This window comes from Schistocerca cancellata, chromosome 3, assembly GCF_023864275.1.
Source record: "Schistocerca cancellata isolate TAMUIC-IGC-003103 chromosome 3, iqSchCanc2.1, whole genome shotgun sequence".
Classification (NCBI taxonomy): domain Eukaryota; kingdom Metazoa; phylum Arthropoda; class Insecta; order Orthoptera; family Acrididae; genus Schistocerca; species Schistocerca cancellata.
This window is the reverse complement of record NC_064628.1, coordinates 97,772,982-97,791,217: the sequence shown is the minus strand read 5'-3', so window position 1 is coordinate 97,791,217 and position 18,236 is coordinate 97,772,982. Positions and strand designations below refer to the sequence as shown.

At 42.6% G+C, this 18,236-nt stretch overlaps 2 protein-coding genes across 4 annotated transcripts in view; one reads left to right on the top strand and one right to left on the bottom strand.

The window, feature by feature from the left end:
* LOC126177095 (T-cell immunomodulatory protein) overlaps window positions 1-18,236 on the top strand; it is a 425,282-nt gene that overhangs the window by 96,109 nt on the left and 310,937 nt on the right. The window lies entirely within an intron of this gene.
* Window positions 1-18,236, bottom strand: part of LOC126177098 (transmembrane protein 47) — a 370,462-nt gene that overhangs the window by 253,139 nt on the left and 99,087 nt on the right. The window lies entirely within an intron of this gene.

Genomic DNA, 18,236 nt, shown 5'->3' with positions numbered 1-18,236 from the left:
GAACGTTCACTACTGATGGCAACAGAGAAACGACTGAAGTTTCAGTCTGTCACAACTGAAGACAGGATATTTTATTATGAGGAATTACGTTGAGGAGTCAAACCAGAAGCTCTGCCACTTTTTTTACACTCACATTCAATGATTCCTTGGTACTACCTACTGCAGGGTACTTTTTTATCAGTCACTGACTTTGACCCCAAAAATTGATAATCAATAGGCAAGCGAGTTACTGGACAGTGAAAAGTTTCGACATTCTGAACAAGACGCAATCTGGTGCCGCCACGTTAGGATACACGCTGGATAGTGGACCAAAGGAAGGGCTGGCTGCTGGGAACAACCGAGACGCGGTTAAACATAAAAGTTGGGGACAACTGCAGCCAATGCCGTTCTGCCTCTCCTATTTTACCTACAATATTTAAGTCAGAAAGTTGGAGCTGTAGACGCAACCATGACTGACACAAATGACAATACAAGCACACTTGGAAGCAATCTCTACACTGGGAAAACTAACTAGGAGTATCTATTTGTGTTTCTATTCTACATACTCTTGGCGCTAAATTCCAAATTGAAACGCGTTCTTCTTTTCTGAGTCATATCATCAGCTGAAAATGTAAGTCACTTGATCTGATAGTCATGGTAGTGGACTAAGAAAAGAGCATTTTAACAAATTCATTAATTCGGTACACAGTTGCGGAGTATCAGCGCACTCCACACGTGGAAAAACTAGAAAGTCCATGTGTTCCATGCATGTTCATCTCGGTAATTTAAAAAGCGGTAAACGGTTAGCGGCATACCTTGGCTCACGATAGTACGTCCGTCGCCTGAACCCCGGACTATCATTTGTAGCAATCGAAGACTATTTGAAGCATTAAAAACAAAAAAGAAAACACCTTGTCTCTCTCTCAGAGGACCGTAGCCCAACATTTGTTCTAGCGCATCATCTCTAGGGGCGTGTTCTGTCGGAAGTGGAGTGCCCAGTGGAAAGGCTCCATCGCTCTCATGAAAATTCCTCTATCCGCGTTACAGATTCTAAACCTGATATGGAGATCATACGAGACAATATTATATATCCTGATAAAGGCTTTGTCAGTAGTTCACACACTGAGAAATCATGTTGCAAGTAAATCATTAGAATTTAATACATTGTGGAGTAAATAAAACCTAGTGACACCCACCTCAGGTGTACGCCTGCCACGTGAAACTCACCGGTTCGGAGCGTAGCGCGAGCTATGTCAGTGCAAATGGGGCGGTGGTACTCAACAGTGGAGCGGCGAGTGTTCGTCGTGGAAAGTTACCGGACAAGAAAATCGTGGAAACGGTGCGGTCAGTTGTTTGCAGAGAAGTTTAATGGTGTCAAAGTACCAGCAAAGAGTACCATACAACGCTTAGTCCGGAATTGGCGTCTGTCAAGTAAAAAAAAAAAAAAAAAAAAAAAAACACATTCTGAACGTGCCCGCAAACCAGAAAATGCTTCAGAGTCCTACCAAATCAACCCAACACTTGTCGCAACAGACCGGCATATCGCGTCGATCATGCGGACGAATACTTTACCTGAACCTGTACAGGCATCCCTTCCGAGTATCTGCTGTCCACGCATTGAAACCAGCAGCTGTTCCTCAGCGTCTCCAGTTTTGAGAGTGGTTGTCCACTGAGACAACAATGAATGGCTTGGACACGGATATGTTCTTTAGTCTATTGAAGCCTGTGTTCACCTAAGTAGTTATGTCAGCTCACAGGATCACTGGTTCTGGGCAGCGGAGAATCCACATAACTTCCACGTAACACTGTTGCATGATCAGAAGGTTGGGGTCTGGCGTGCATTGTCTGCACACCGCATTATTGGATCTTCTGTCATCATTTGCTGACTTTGGTGCGTTACATTGACAACATTTTGAAACCATTTGTGACTGCATTAAATGGAGGAGGAAAAGATCTACAGTTACTTCCAACAGGATGGAGCAACTGCCCATTAGCCGGTCGAACCTTGGAACCCATTCACACAATCTTCACGCCTGACATGGCTGGCCATCCAGGTCACCTGATCCGTCAGTGTGCGATTGCTTTGTGTGGGGAGCCCTCAAGTCTAAGATGTATCGCAACAACCCTCAGTCTTCAAGTACTGCAGCAGAACGTTTCGGATGTAACTGCAGCAATTCCAGCAGTCTCCCTTCAGCAACTTGCTGACTAGGGCCCTAAAGTGGAAAAAGAGATGAATGGTGGTCACTTTCAACATCTGCTCTAGTCAGGTTAGTACTTTATTTCCTTTCCTATGCTGTGTTTCTTTGTACCGTAGAACTCTGTTCTCTGGGGCACCTTTATTTGCCCCACCCTGTATTAATAATCCACTAGTAACTGTAAGCATTCGCCACAAAAAAAAAAAAAAAATCATTTTGCTTTTGAAAAACAGTACATTCATATTTCTAAGGCCACTGACAGTTGAATGCAGTAATAAGTACTTTCAAAACCTCTGAAGAGGTGTAATGTTGTTACTGAAAAATACAAAAATATTACGAGGGGTCACTCCAAAAGAACTACACACTTTTTTTTTAATCCATCTTTTATTCTACATGTTTGAAAGTTTTACAGTGTGTAGATACATCCTATAAGAACAATATTTTCATTTCTCCACATAATTTCCATCCCTCTCAACTGCCTTACGCCATCTTGGAACCAACGCCTGTATACCCGCACGGTAAAATTCGAGACCAACCTGTTGGAGCCACTGTTTGGCAGCGTGCACAAGGGAGTCATCATCTTCAAACCTTGTTCCTTTCAGTTTCCCAAAGAGGTGGTAGTCACATGGAGCCAGGTTGCTGTTTCAGTGTTGTCCATACGATTTTCGTGATCGCTTCCATGGTTTTTTTTTGACTGACATGTGGCCATGCATTGTCGTGCAACAGCAAAACATCCTGCTTTTGCCGATGTGGTCGAACACGACTCAGTCGAGCTTGAAGTTTCTTCAGTGTCGTCACATATGCATCAGAACTTATGGTGGTTCCAATTGGCACGATGTCCACAAGCAAGAGTCCTTCGGAATCTAAAAACACCGTAGCCATAACTTTTCCAGCAAAAGGTGTGGTTTTGAATTTTTTTTCTTGGGTGAATTTGCATGATGCCACTCCACTGATTGCCTCTACGTCTCTGGTGAAAAATGATTGAGCCATGTTTCATCATTTGTCACAATTCTTCCAAGAAATTCATCTCCATCATTCTCGTACTGTTCCAAAAGTTCGCTGCATACCGTTTTTCTTGTTTCTTTGTGAGCCACTGTCAACATCCTGGGAACCCACCTGGCACAAACCTTTTTTAACGCCAACACTTTCAGTATTCTGCAAACACTTGCTTCCCCTATCCCAACGTAGCGTGACAATTCGTTCACTGTGATGCGTCTGTCAGCAGTCACCAATTCGTTAACTCTCTGCACATTGTCTGGAGTGTGTCAGTACGAGGCCTGCCGCTGCGAGGACAATCCCCAATATTGCCGTGCCCGCTTGCCCACCGACTAACTGTACTGCGATCGACAGCAGCATCTCCATACACCTTTTTCAACCTCTTGTGGATGTTTCCCATTGACTCGTTTTCACAGCACAGGAATTCTATGACAGTACGTTGCTTCTGACGAACATAAAGTGTAGCAGCCATATTGAAGACATGCTGTGACGGCGCCACTCACGGGAACAGTTTGAACTAAGTTTGAAAACAAGCGGGAAGGATGTATCTACATACTGTAAGACGCAGAATGAAAACCGTATTTTTACAAAAATAGTGTGCATTTCTTTTGGAGTGATCCTCGTATCACAACTGAGATCGAAATTTAATCATTCTGTATTTATGTGGCCTATTTTACATATTGCTAGTGAGGCTACAATTGAACGAACATAAACATTAGGGTTACGGAAGGGCATTTATTTAGTTAGTGCAACTTCCTTCGTATACAGCGCGTAACTGGATCTTAAATTTCCCTTCATTGTCATTGTGCCAGAAATACGAGGGCCGTTCAGAAAGTAACCTCCGGTTGATTTAAAAAAATACACCAAGTTAAATAAAAATATTTTAATATATACATCTTACAACTACATATTTGCACTATTTTTCTACATAGTCTCCATAGCGATTGAGGCACTTATCGTATCTCTTCACAAGCTTTGAAATTCCTTCTGCATAAAAATCACCCGCTTGTGCCTGGAGCCAGCCTGTGACCGCATCTTTGAGCTCTTCGTCGTCATCAAACCGCTGTGACCCGAGCCATTTCTTCAAATGCATGAAGAGGTGATAATCACTTGGCGCCAGGTCTGGGCTGTAAGGTGGATGGTTGATAACGTCCCACTTGAAGGACTCAAGAAGGGCCGTTGTTCTGCGAGCAGAGTGAGGACGGGCGTTACCGTGCAAAAAAACGATACCGGAAGTCAGCATACCATGGCGTTTGTTCTGTATAGCCCGTCGTAACTTTTTTATTGTTTCACAGTACACGTCTTGATTAATGGTCGTACCACGTTCCATGAATTCAACCAACAACACCCCTTTGGCATCCCAAAACACCGTTGCCATCAGTTTTCTGGCAGAAAAATCTTGCGAGGCTTTTCTTGGTTTGGTAGGCGAATTTGAATGTGCCCACATCTTTGATTGTTCTTTTGTCTCAGGGTTCACGTACTTAATCCAGGTTTCGTCACCGGTCACGATTCTGTTTAACAATGGTTCTCCTTCGTCCTCATAACGTGACAGAAAGTCTAATGCAGAGGCCATTCTTTGAGTTTTGTGGTGGTCGGTAAGAATTTTGGGCACCCATCGTGCACAGAACTTACGGTAACCCAATCTTGCTGTCACTATCTCGTACAAGAGAGTCTTAGAAATCTGTGGAAAACCAGTAGACAACTCCGACATTGAGAAACGTCGATTTTCACGAACTTTTGCATCAACTGTCTGAACGAGTTCGTCAGTCACCAATGATGGTCTACCACTCCTCTCTTCATCATGAACGTTTTCTCGTCCACTTTTAAATAAACGTACCCATTCACGGACAACTCCTTCACTCATAACTCTTGGTCCGTACACGGCACAAAGCTCACGATGAATAGCTGCTGCAGAATATCCTTTGGCTGTAAAAAACCTTATGACAGCACGCACTTCACATTTGGCGGGGTTTTCTATTGCAGCACACATTTCAAACTGCCACAAAAACTAAACTAGCACAGGTACGACGTTCACTCGACCACGGCTTGATGCCGACTGACCTGCTGAGTGCGTGAACGCACAGATGGCGTCGCTACTCCCCCCACAACCCGCACTGTGACCGATCGGAGGTTACTTTCTGAACCGCCCTCGTATATTGAGGAAATAAAAGGTTTTTAATTTAATCGGAAAAGTGTCATCCGGAATTTTGACAGCAATTCTTTCCGTGATGCCTGGGACCTTTGTTGTAGTGTCTCTCATACATGAATGTAGTTATTAACAATCACTTCTAAAATACTGGACGGCTGTGGACGCATGTAAATAGATAATAACGTATATACGGTGATAATCTCCAAACAACCCCCCGTAACTGTAGCTCGATAACATAAAATTTTCTATAACAGATCTCGTGTTACTATAAACTTCATATTACATGTAACGGAAAGTCTGTAACAAAAAGAAATTAGAATTATCCCCTGATTTTCATATAGTTACGATGGCACTTGACAGTATCGTTTTCCATTTTTTAGTTATAACGAGAAAATTGTGCGCTGCTGTGAATAAAACCAGACATCTCAGGTTGTTTAAAGGACTACTAGCAAATTATACAAGTTCTTTAATGAAACCAGAGCTGTTATAAAATTACTGCAAAACACTCCTAAAGTGGAAGTGGACAGAAGCACTATTATACTGGTAAAATAAAAAGAAAGAGAAAAGAAAGACAACGGGTCGATCCACTGACCACCTCCCACACGATATTGGCTTCGTATACCTCTGCTGCGTACCGGCACTCCTACGTAAACGCCCCCGCTTTCGGACCTGACAAGGCAACAGGACGTAATTATTAATGAGAAAGGGGGCGGCCGACACGCTTCAGCGAATAAACACAATTGACAATAACTCCGGCTCTGCCTTGCCCGTATCTATGGTCACATATGCTACTGGGTAAAGCCTAATGAGACTGGTACAACATTTGAAAACGGTATGAGGTGCCCTCTGCGTTAAGCAACGAAAAAGTGAAGGGGGCACGCTGCGAACTATGGAACAAGCTACAAGGGCGTACCATTTAGGCAGTAACAAGTGATGATCTAACAGACGCAATTATATGAGGTCACATTACGTGACAGGCAGCACTTGCCAAGCATCACAATTTTTCTATCCAAGGAGCAGTGTCGTTTCACTGGGAAACAAATCTGTTCTACCAGATATCTTCTGCAAAATCTCACCAAGGTCGCTTACACCGCGTGACAGTTAGCAAATATATCTTTTCCTTATTCTTATTTGAGATTGAAAAGTGGAAAAATGCCGTTATGTGGAAATCGCGACACGTGGTATCTCTCTTTTATACCGTGGGACGTTCTGCGCATCGGAAATTTTTAGCTTAGTAAAGACGTACGTCTCTGCATGAATGAGGAAAAGTCAACTTAAAAGGAAATTTTGTTCCTGTTGGCAACAATTGTTGGGCTCAAACACACAGACGGTGAAAATGAACATCGTTAAGATCTGGAGTCCTGTACCGTTAGCATACGGCTGAGTCTGAATGATATAGGAAAGCAGCTCTCAGCATCCCTTCTGCGATTCCAGCACGAGAAAACGACTATAAACGGATGCACTGCGCGGAAACTGCTGCTCCATGAATTTTCTTTCCTTCTCTCTTGCTCGTTTACTGAGGCTACATGTATCAACAATTAGAGCACAATAATTAAAATAATATTTTCCCGACTATCATTTTTAATTCTAATATTTAGAGTGATGCTTAAGTTTTCCCAGAACGAAACTAAACTTGCGTTAAATTACTTCGCCGTTTTCATACATCAGTCATTTCCAACACAGTTCGCTCAAACACACCTGCTTTTTCATGAAAGAAACGTTGCACATATATGACAGTAAAGCTTGCTGATGAAGGTTATCTAGAGAAAAACAGAGGTACTGAGAAATCCTGGAGTAGTGAAAAAGAACACCTATGTAGTGCAGTGGTCGGCAGCAGGACATGACGAATGATCTTCGCATTTTCAAGTATCATTTGTTATTTCATTAACGAATGCATGTAATCATTTTTGTTTCCTTTCTTCTACTATTTCTATTTATTTGTATATTTAGAGATTATTTCTCCGACGAGCTAGAAATAATTACATTTCCTTAAAAGCTTTAAACATGGCAGCGTTGTCAGCGACCGATACAAGCCAAATTAAAACAATTGCAGCCTTCGGTCGCGAAAATGGTTTTTATCGCGACAGAGGGCTGTAATTGCTTTAATTTTACATTTTCTTCACCTAGCTCGTATTTATTTCAACAGAGTAGCACAATTAGATTGTTAAGTATTAAGAGATCTGATACAGTGTAATTATTTGACGTTAATACGCACCAACAAACACCTCAAATACATTTTACAGATTTAACCTTAAAGTACAGATATGAGGCATTTCTTTATATCAGCTGTAACTTTGAGATCAAGCAATCGGCCGCAACCTTGTTGAACCATCCCCCCTACCACGAGAACGGAGTTAAGGAAACGCTGAATAACCGAAATTAGGCTAACACCTTTGGCGCCAAATCTGAGGGAGATGCTGGTAACGAAAGCTCAAAGAGGTATTCGTATGATGACGTACTTACAGGGTGTACATAAAGTCCGGGAACACTTCCAATTATGTATTGCACAAGAACTAAACATTGTACAGATGTCATACATATTGCATTTTGAACAGAAACTCTGATTTTTTTTTTTTTTTTTTTTTTTACAAACATTAGGTATGCGAACCTTGACTGACCCGGCAGAAGTCAATACGGCAATTGAATTTTTGCCATACCATCCAGCATGGCATCGTCGACTGTGACAGTTGCTTCCACTATTCTCTCCCGGAGCTCTGCTACATCACGTGGTAGAAGCGGTACATACACCAAATCTTTAATGTGTCCCCACAGAAAAAAGTCACACGGGGTGAGGTGTGGTGACCGGGGAGGCCATTTCATGAACTCCAACACAGAAAGCTCGCTCCGCACCGGAACTCACCATGTTTGCGACTAGCGCTGACTATCGGCAAATTACCAAACCACGCTGTGGCGGTATACATAGGAAAAAAAACTTTCAGGGTTTCTCTTCAAAACGACATATGTATGATATCTGTATAATGTTTGGTTCTTGTGCAATAAATGATTGAAACTGTTCCCAGACACTATGTACACCCTGTATTTTGTCAATGTGCGTATTACCAATGATTCAGATGGAAAACAGAACAAACAACATAAGGCAAAGATTAAGAATACTGTTGTCAAATACTAAATCGGTCACTGACGTATTAAACAATATTTCGAGTCAAAAATTTCTGAAATTATTTTTAGGGATTAAGACTTTTTAGGGAGTTTTCCTTTCCATTCCAATAAACACACACACTGAAAAACCATGTTCAGGTAGCCTCCGCCACATTGTGCAAGATCACTATCTGAGTGCTAATGCAGATTAATAAAGAAATCGCTGAAATGATACAATGTATTACTTTTTCCTCTGCTCCTTCTGTGCAGTTTATTTCAATGTTACAATTTTTCATTGCGCTTCTTTGAATAACAAGTACAAAAATGAAGGATAAAAATGTTAAATACTACACTTAAGTTAGGCATCTTTTGCTGTTTCGCAGGCCTGTCCTCCCCTCTTCGTTCGTATAGTATCTCCACCAAGTTGCCTTACATTAGGTAGAAATAAGAACCCAGATGCCATCACGTTGTAAGTTAAAGTAAGACAGAGTAGTCTGTTTTTAAATATTCGCGAAGTCTAAGTACCTGCAGATGCTACACGAGAGGTGTTGTGCATCTCTGAGACATTTATTGTTGAAATTCCGAGAACGTGCGTTCTAAAAAGGGTGGGGCAAAATATTAGTCCCTCCCACTTGGGCCCCGTGAAATGACCATGACAAGAGGACTACGATATTAGTTCTCCTCCCGCATCTTTCGCGAACAGAACAGGGAAGCAGAGAGAAATGATAATGGTAACCAGAATACCCTTCGCCACGTATTGTAAGGTCGCAACATATCCAACCGTTAGCAAGAAGCCGCGCGGGATAGCGGCGCGGTCTTGGGCGTCTTGTCACGTGTGTGTGTGTGTGTGTGTGTGTGTGTGTGTGTGTGTGTGTGTGTGTGTGTGTGTCGTCGTCGTCCTTAGCGTAAGTTAGTTTAAGTTAGATTAAGTAGCGTGTTGGCCTAGGGACCGATGACCTCAGCAGTTTGGTCCAATAAGTCCTTATCACAAATTTCCAACAAACAAGCAAATGTTACTGTTCAAAAGAACACGGTGCACTAGTTTCACCTAAATTAGACTGCACCTGGAGTCAATTATCTATTTTCTAGGAGATGTGAACTTACGAGAGTATGATAGCCGCTTCAAAATGAGGGCAGGTAAACGCTGTATCAAGGCTACGCTTGATCTCCGGAGAAGCTTTTCGACATTACAAGGACGAGTGAGGGAGGCTAAGTGAAAGCAACAGCTCGGCGCCACTAACATGCTAATCGCAACCTCAGCCGTCGTTTTTTCACATGGGAACCATCGCTAGGTGGCTTTTTCATGCAATAGGTCACATGCGCAAAACAGCGAGAAGGAACTGCCAGATGTGTCCGAAGTAGACGTCAAAATAAAAGATACGTCCCGGGGGAGGTAAGACGACAGAATTATGGAGTCAGACTGATTCCAGCTTTCACTGTCATCGACGTTTCCACATCTGATATCAGAGCAGTACCGCCGAGGGTAAGTTCTCATTCATTGTGCTCAGTAGTACGAACTAAAGCTTAATACACGATCTATAACAACGGAGAATCTCAACTTTCACTGGAAAGAGACAATCTCAGCGCTTAATTCACTATTATCACTTCGCAATCATGCTTTGTTCCGGAACATTAGATGTCAACATATATTTCGCGTTACAATTATCTTTAAAAAACACACAAAAAGTAGTCTGTCATCATATTCATATGTCCAGGGATTTGACTGGTTAAGTTTTTCAGCGCAGAAAAGAGTTTGTAGTCGCACTATCAGTAATGCTATTCTCAAGCTTTATATCATCAATACGAGGGTGAGTCAAATGAAAACCTTAACTATTTTTTTAAATATTATTTATTGTGCAGAAGTGGTACAAAGCTGTATCACTTTTCAACATAATCTCCCCCACGCTCAGCGCAAGTCCTCCAGCGCTTACAAAGTGCATAAATTCCTTTAGAAAAAAATTCTTTTGGTAGTCCGCGCAACCACTCGAATGCACCGCGTGGTGTACCTCTTATCAGAACGGAACTTCTTTCCTCCCACTGCGTCTTTGAGTGGTCCAAACGTATGGAAATCACTTGGGTCAAGGTCTGGTGAGTATGGTGGATGAGGAACACACTCAAAATGCAGGTCTGTGATTGTTGCAACTGTTGTACGGGCAGTGTGGCGCCTTGCATTGTCATGTTGCAAAAGGACACCTGACAGCAATCCACGTCGCTTTGATTTGACTGCAGGCCGCAGATGATTTTTTTAGGAGATCTGTGTATGCTGCACTGGTGACAGTGGTCCCTCTAGGCATGTAATGCTCCAAAATGACGCCTTTTTCGTCCCAAAAGAGCCAGCATAACCTTCCCTGCTGATGGTTCTGTTCGAAACTTCTTTGGTTTTGGTGATGAGGAATGGCGCCATTCCTTGCTCTCTCTCTCTTCGTATCCGGTTGGTGGAAGTGAACCCGGGTTTCGTCCCCAGTAACGATTCTTGCAAGGAAGCTATCACCTTCTCGTTTAAAGCACGTCGTTCTCTCATTGAAGGAGTCAGCTGCCGTGGCACCCATCTTGCAGACACTGTGTGAAACTGGAGCACATCTTGCACAATGTAGTGTCCTGACCCATGACTAATCTGTAAACATGCTGGATTGTCATTCAGTGTCACTCGGCGGTTTTCCTTCACTATGGCTTCAACTGCTGCAATGTTCTGTGGAGTCACAACTCGTTGTGCCTGACCTGGACGAGGAGCATCTTCCATTCGTAGACTTGCTGCTGTGACAAACATGCATCACCGCACTGAACCTTCATTCGTCGATGAATTGCAATAGGTTGCACACCTTCACTATGCAAAAATCGAATAACAGAACGCTGTTCTTCCCTGGTGCAAGTCGCCAGTGGGACGGCCATCTTTATACTGATACTGCGACGGTATGTGTGCATCTGAACTATGCTGCTACCTACAGGCCATTCTGCACGCTGTTTTTAGCACGCTTACCAACTTACAGGATACTGCGCGAAATTTCGATTTGTTATTACAAATTTAAGGTTTTCATTTGACTCACCCGCGTACAATGAATGACCTTCAATACTGACTAAAACCGCACAAGTGAAATAGGACACAGTACTGTTAAAGTACGTATTACACAACTTACGACACGCGCAGTTTCTAATTCGAGGAAACATGTAAATCCACAAACAAAAGTGTCAGTTTGTCCGGAAACTCTGGACGAACCCTTTTCCTTTATTCAGCACGATACATATCATCGATACCAGTTTCCCTCTGAATCACATTCTCCAGTTCCCGAGAAAAGTTATTATTAAAAGTGATTAAAGATTATGGCTTAACGCCTCGTCGACTATGAGGTCATTAAGAGACAGAGCGCAAACTTGGATATGACAAGGTAGTAGCTACAGTCTTTTCTTCAAAGACTGGTTTGATGCAGCTCTCCCCACTAGTCTGCCCTGTGCATGTCTCTTCATCTCTGCGTAACTACTACAAGCTACAAACCTACTTCCTCTGCAACCTGCTTGCCGCAGTAGTCTCTCTCTCTCTCTCTCTCTCTCTCTCTCTCTCTCTCTCTCTCTCTCCCTGTAATTTTTTACTCGCTCCATTTTCCTTCACTGGCAGACTGACGATTCACTGATGCTCAGGATGGGACCTATCAATCGATCCCCTTCTTTCTGTCAGGTTGAGCTGTAATTTTCTTTTCCCCTGATACGATATGACAAGGATGGGGAGGTACCTTCGTCGTGTTGTTTTCAAAGGAATCGTCCTGGCATTCGTCTTAATCGAATTAGATGAGCTTAAATGTGGATGGCTGGACAGGTACTTAAAATCCCACTCCTCCCGAATGAAGGTACCGTAGCTTCCCACTGCAGAGCACTCCCATCCGCGAGACGCACGAACGGAAAGGTAGAGATGAGTATCTAGGGTACGGCGTGTTAGAAAGTAACGGTACCGGGCGGACACCTAAAGCACCACACGATTTCTGAATGCACGCCAGCAAATAGGCAGAATGATCCTCGCAAGTTGGCGTCGCAGTACAGCGAATGCTACTGGATGGAAACTTTTAAATCCTCGTAGTGTGCTGATAGCGTTAAACCAGTTTTAGAACATCTCTACCTCCTGTTTATATATTAACATATGTAATATGTTAACATCTGAAATTTTCTTTCTGGCTTTCTACGGATCAGAGCACAGAATGTCAGATTCCTTAACCTGGCAGGTAGGTTAGAAAATTTAAAAAGGGAAAAGGATGTAGTGGGAGTCAGTGAAGTGCGGCGGCAGGAGGAGGAGGAGGAGATTAGTGTTTAACGTCCCGTCGACAACGAGGTCATTAGATACGGAGCGCAAGCTCGGGCGAGAGAAGGATGGGGAAGGAAATCGGCCGTGCCCTTTCAAAGGAACCATCCCGGCATTTGCCTGAAGCGATTTAGGGAAATCACGGAAAACCTAAATCAGGATGGCCGGAGACGTGTTTGAACTGTCGACCTCCCGAATGCGAGTCCAGTGTGCTAACCACGGCGGCAGGAGGAACAGGGCTTCTGGTCAGGTGAATAGAAGGTTATAAATACAAAATCAAATACGGGTAATACAGGAGTAGGTTTAATAATGAATAAAAAAAATAGGAACCCGGAGCTGCAACTAACAGCAGCATAGTGAACCCGCAGTCAAAATAGATACGAAGCCCACAGCCACCACAGTAGTACAAGTTTATATGCAAACCTCACTATGTGATCAAAAGAGTCCGGACACCCCCAAAAACATACGTTTCTCGTATTAGGTGCATTGTGCTGCCACCCACTGCCAGGTACTCCACATCAGCAACCTCAGTAGTCATTAGACATTGTGAGACAGCAGAAGGGGCGCTTCGCGGAACTCACGTGGTCAGGTGATTGGGTGTCACTTGTGTCATACGTCTGTAGGCGAGATTTCCACACTCCTCAACATCCCTAGGTCCACTGTTTACGATGTGATAGTGATGTGGAAACGTGAAGGGACACGTACAGCACAAAAGCGTGCAGGCCGAACTCGTCTGTTGACTGACAGAGATCGCCGCCAGTTGATGAGAGTCTTAATGTGTAATAGCAGACATCTATCCAGATCACCACACAGGAATTCCAAACTGCATCAGGATCTATTGCAAGTACTATGACAGTTACGCGGGAGGTGAGAAAACTTGGATTTTTTTGTCGAGCGGCTGCTCATAAGCCACACACCACGCCGGTAAATGCTAAGCGACCCTCGCTTGGTGCAAAGAGCGTAAACATTGGCCGATTGAACAGTGGTAAATCGTTCTGTGGCGTGACGAATAACGGTAAACAATGAGACGACCCGATGGCAGGGTCTGTGTATGCTGAATGCCCGGTGAACGTCTTCTGCCAGCGTGTGTAGTGGCAACAGTAAAATTCGGAGGCGGTGGTGTTATGTTGTGGTCGTGTTTTTCATGGAGGAGGCTTGCACCCATTGTCGTTTTGCATGGCACTACCACAGCACAGGCCTACATTGGTGTTTTAAGCCCCTTCATACTTCCCAATGTTGAAGAACAATTCGGGGATGGCGATTGCATCTTTCAACACGATCGAGCACCTATTTATAATGCGCAGAGTGGTTACACGACAGTGACATTCCTGTAATGGACTAGCCTGTACAGAGTCCTGACATGAATCCTATAGAATATCTTTGGGATGTTTTGGAACGCTGACTTCGTGCCAGGCCTCACCGACGGAAATCGATACCTCTCCTCAGTGCAGCACTCTGCCATTTCCCAAGAAACCTTCCAGCACCTGACTGAACGTATGCCCGCGAGAGTGGAAGCTGTCGCCAAGGCTAAGGGTGGACCAACACCGTATTGAATTCCAGCATTACCGATGAAGTGCGCCACGAACTTTTAAGTCATTTTCCGCAAGGTCTCCGGATACTTTCGAGCACATAGTAGAGCTCCGCAGATGATGAGATTGAAGAAATGTATAATGAGATAAAAGAAATTATTCAGATAGTTAAGGGAGACAAAATTTAATAGTCATGGGTGACTGGAATTAGGTTGTAGGAAAAGGCAGAAAAGGAAAAGTGATAGATGAATATGGAGTGGACGTACGGAACGAAAGAGGAAGCCACCTTCTAGATTTTGCACAGCGCATAATTTAATCACAACTAACGCTTGGTCTGAGAATCATGGCAGAAGGTTCCAAACTGATTTATATAATGGTTAAGGCAGATTTAGGAACCAGATTTTAAATTGTAAGTCAGCTCCAGAGGCAGATGTGCACTTTGACCACAATTTATTGTTTACGAACTTCAGATTAAAACTGAAGAAATTGCAAAAGGTAGGGATTTAAGGAGATGGGACCTGGATAAACTGAAAGAACTAGAGGTTGTAGGGAATTTCAGAGGGAGTATTAGGGAACTATTGACAAGGAAGGCGGAAGGAAATACAACAGGAGAAGAATGGGTAGCTTTGAGATATGAAAGAGTCAAGGCAGCCGATAATCAAGTAGGTAAAAAGACGAGGGCTAGTAGGAATCGTTGGGTAACACAAGAGATGCTGAATTTAACTGATGAAAGGAAAAAATACATAAATGGTGTAAATGAAGCAGGCGAAAGGGAAACAAACGCCTAAAAAGAGATTGAAGGAAGTGCAAAATGCATAGGCAGGAATGGTTAGAGAGCAAATTTAAGGATTTACCATTAGGAGAAAGATGGATGCCACGCCAACAGGAAAATTAAGAAGACATTTGGAGAAAAGAGAAAACCAGTCATAAGCAATGAATGGAAAGCAGAAAGGTGGAAGGAGTATATAGAGTGTGTACACAAGGGGGATGCACTTAAGCGTAATATTGTGGAAATGGAAGAGGACGTAGATGAAGATGAGATGGGAGATATGGTACTACGTGAAGAATTTGATAGAAGACTGGAAGACCTAAGTCGACAACAGGCCCTATGAGTAGAATACATTCCGTTAGAACCACTGACAGCTTGTGAGAGCCAGCCATGTCAAAAGTATTACATCTGGCCAACAAAATTTATGAGACAGGCGACATACCCTTAGGCTTAACCTTAACTTCAAGAAGAATATAATAATTCAAATTCCAAAGGAACCAAACCCTGACATGTATGAAAATTACCCGACTATCAGTTTAGTAAGACAATTGCAAAATATTAATAACGAATTTTTTACAGAAGAATTGAAAAACCACTAGATGCCGACCTCGGGAAAATCAGTTTGGATTCCGAAAAAATGTACCAACATGCGAGGCAACACTGACCCTAAGACTTCTCACAGAAGATAGGTTAAGGAAAGGCAAACCTACGTTTATAGCGTTTGTAGCCCTAGAGAAAGCTTCTGGCAATGTTGGCTGGAATACTCTTTCAAATTCTAAAGGTGGCAGGGTAAAATACAGGGAGTGGAAGGCTATTTACAAGTTGTTCAAAAATCAGATGGCAGTTATAAGAGTCGAGGGACATGAAAGGGAAGCCTCTTATGTTATTCAACCTGTATACTGAGCAAGCAGTAAAGGAAAAAAAAATTGTATTAGGAATTAAAGTCCAGAGAGAAGAAACAAAAACTCCGGGGTATGTCGATGACATTGTCATTCTGTCAGAGACAGCAAAGGACTATGAAGAGCAATTGAACGCAATGGATACTGTCTGGAAAGAGGGATATAACATGAACATCAGCAAACGCAAAACGAGGATAACGGAATTTAGTGGAATTCAGGTGACGCTAAGTGAATTAGATTAGGAAATGAGACACTTAAAGTAGTAAAGGAGTTTTGCTATTTGGGAAGCAAATGTAGAGAGGATATAAAATGTAAACCGGGAATAGCAGAAAAAGCGTTTCTGAAGAAAAATTTATTAACATGGAGTGTAGAATGAAGTGTCAGAAAGCCTTTTCTAATAGTATTTTTATGGAATGTAGCCACGTATGGAAGTGAAACATGGACGATAAACAGTTTGTACAAGAAGAGAATAGAAGCTTTTGAAATGTGGTGCTACACAAGAATGCTGAAGACTGGATGGGTGGATCACGTAACTAAGGAGGTGGTACTGAACAGAATTGGGGAGAAGAGTAAGTTGTGGTACAACCTGACTAAAAGAAGGGATTGATTGGTAGGACGCAGTCTGATGCATCAAGGGATCACAACTTTAGTACTGGAGAAAAGTGTGTGGGAGTGGGGGAGGGATGTGATGGGGACAAAATTGTAGAGGGAGACCAAGAGATGAATATAGTAAGCATATGCAAAAGGATGTAGGTTGCAGTAGTTACTCGGAAATGATGAGGCTAGCACAGGATAGAGTAGTATAGAGAGATGCATCAAATCATTCATCGGACTGAAGAAAAGAATGACAACAACTACATCATTATTTTAATTCCTGTACATCAAATGATTAGAAGTTAAACATCTGATACTTCCGACTTACTTTACTGTAACTGACAATTATACTTCACACAGGTAAAGGACAACATGTGAGATGCATTTCTAAATTTAATTTTTTTGTAATTTTTGGCTTGGTGGTGCTGTAACGTATACGGGCATAAGAAAGATCACACGTATCTCCCAACAGCTGTGTCAAAATATCTCGCTTCGTGAACACAAACATACCCCCGAATATCAGTTGACGCAGACAAACCTATTAAAGACACTTGCTCTGCTTAACTCTATTATGTGTTGCGTATTTTCGCAAAATTCAAATGTGAAACGGGACAGTAAACGAGAGAATGTTTGGTCTTCACAGTCAATAGGTATAAGTAGACGCACATAGTGGCATTCTCACTCTTTTCAAACCCGTTCAATGTTTATTCTGTACGTTTCGTGTCAATGTGAGGACGCCTGTGACTTCTTCTAGCTTCGATTTGCACTGATAATGTTGCCCGTAGGCACTGGACACTGAAGACTGCCTAAGACATATCTACACTAGTAAATACTCTTACATTACCAACAGTTTGAAAACACGAAAAAGGAGCTGTGATGTAATAAAATGGCCGTAGACAAGAAAAAATACAAAAGACTTCTCCTAATATTTTCTTAACCGAGCTATGCGTGAAATGGCGTTCTGTTCTTAAATTTTACATTGCACTGAATTTTGCAATCACGCAGATATTAAACGTAATCACTAGCTTCCCTATATTCGACGCGTTCCTTACATGTACACTGAGCGATGTCACAACCGTGAAATATGAGATACCGATGTTATCTGAAACATTCTCGGAATCCGCAGATAATGGTTAATGTTTTCCAAGATTAGTCTGTTCTCAGACGAAGATGAGTGAGGGGAACAGACGTTTCTTCTTCACATCCAGGCTGTTTCCTTCATCACAACTCCGTTAAAACTGAGGAAAATGGCTGCACGAACGAACGTATTTACAGGTTTGTTGGCGTGGCCATTATCCGTACCAAGCAAATAAATATTCGTTTCATAAACTAAAACGTCTTTTCCTTGATGCAATTTAGGTTTCACAGCGTTTCGCCTCTTACATTATGGTATATTCGGTGCCTTTAATCTGCAATAATAAAGTTATATTTTGTATCCTGCATCTACAAATTAGAAAACAGTTCACATCACAACTGGTACATTAATGAAGTATTGCTTGCAGCTATTCGTTTTTCAGGGCGAAATTTACGTTTCTTCTCGTCTGATTGTTAGTCACATTGTCACCTCACCTATAGATATCGGCACATTACCACGCCAAGATCTTTTCGTTTTGTAGTTTTCATACTGTATCTAACTGCTGTCAGGCAGTGGGTAAAGGGTTATAGGTGCGCCATCGATTGGACATTTTGTTTAGAACTTGTCATGGCGGAGTGTGGAGAAAGGGGTTCTAAAGTCGTCTGTT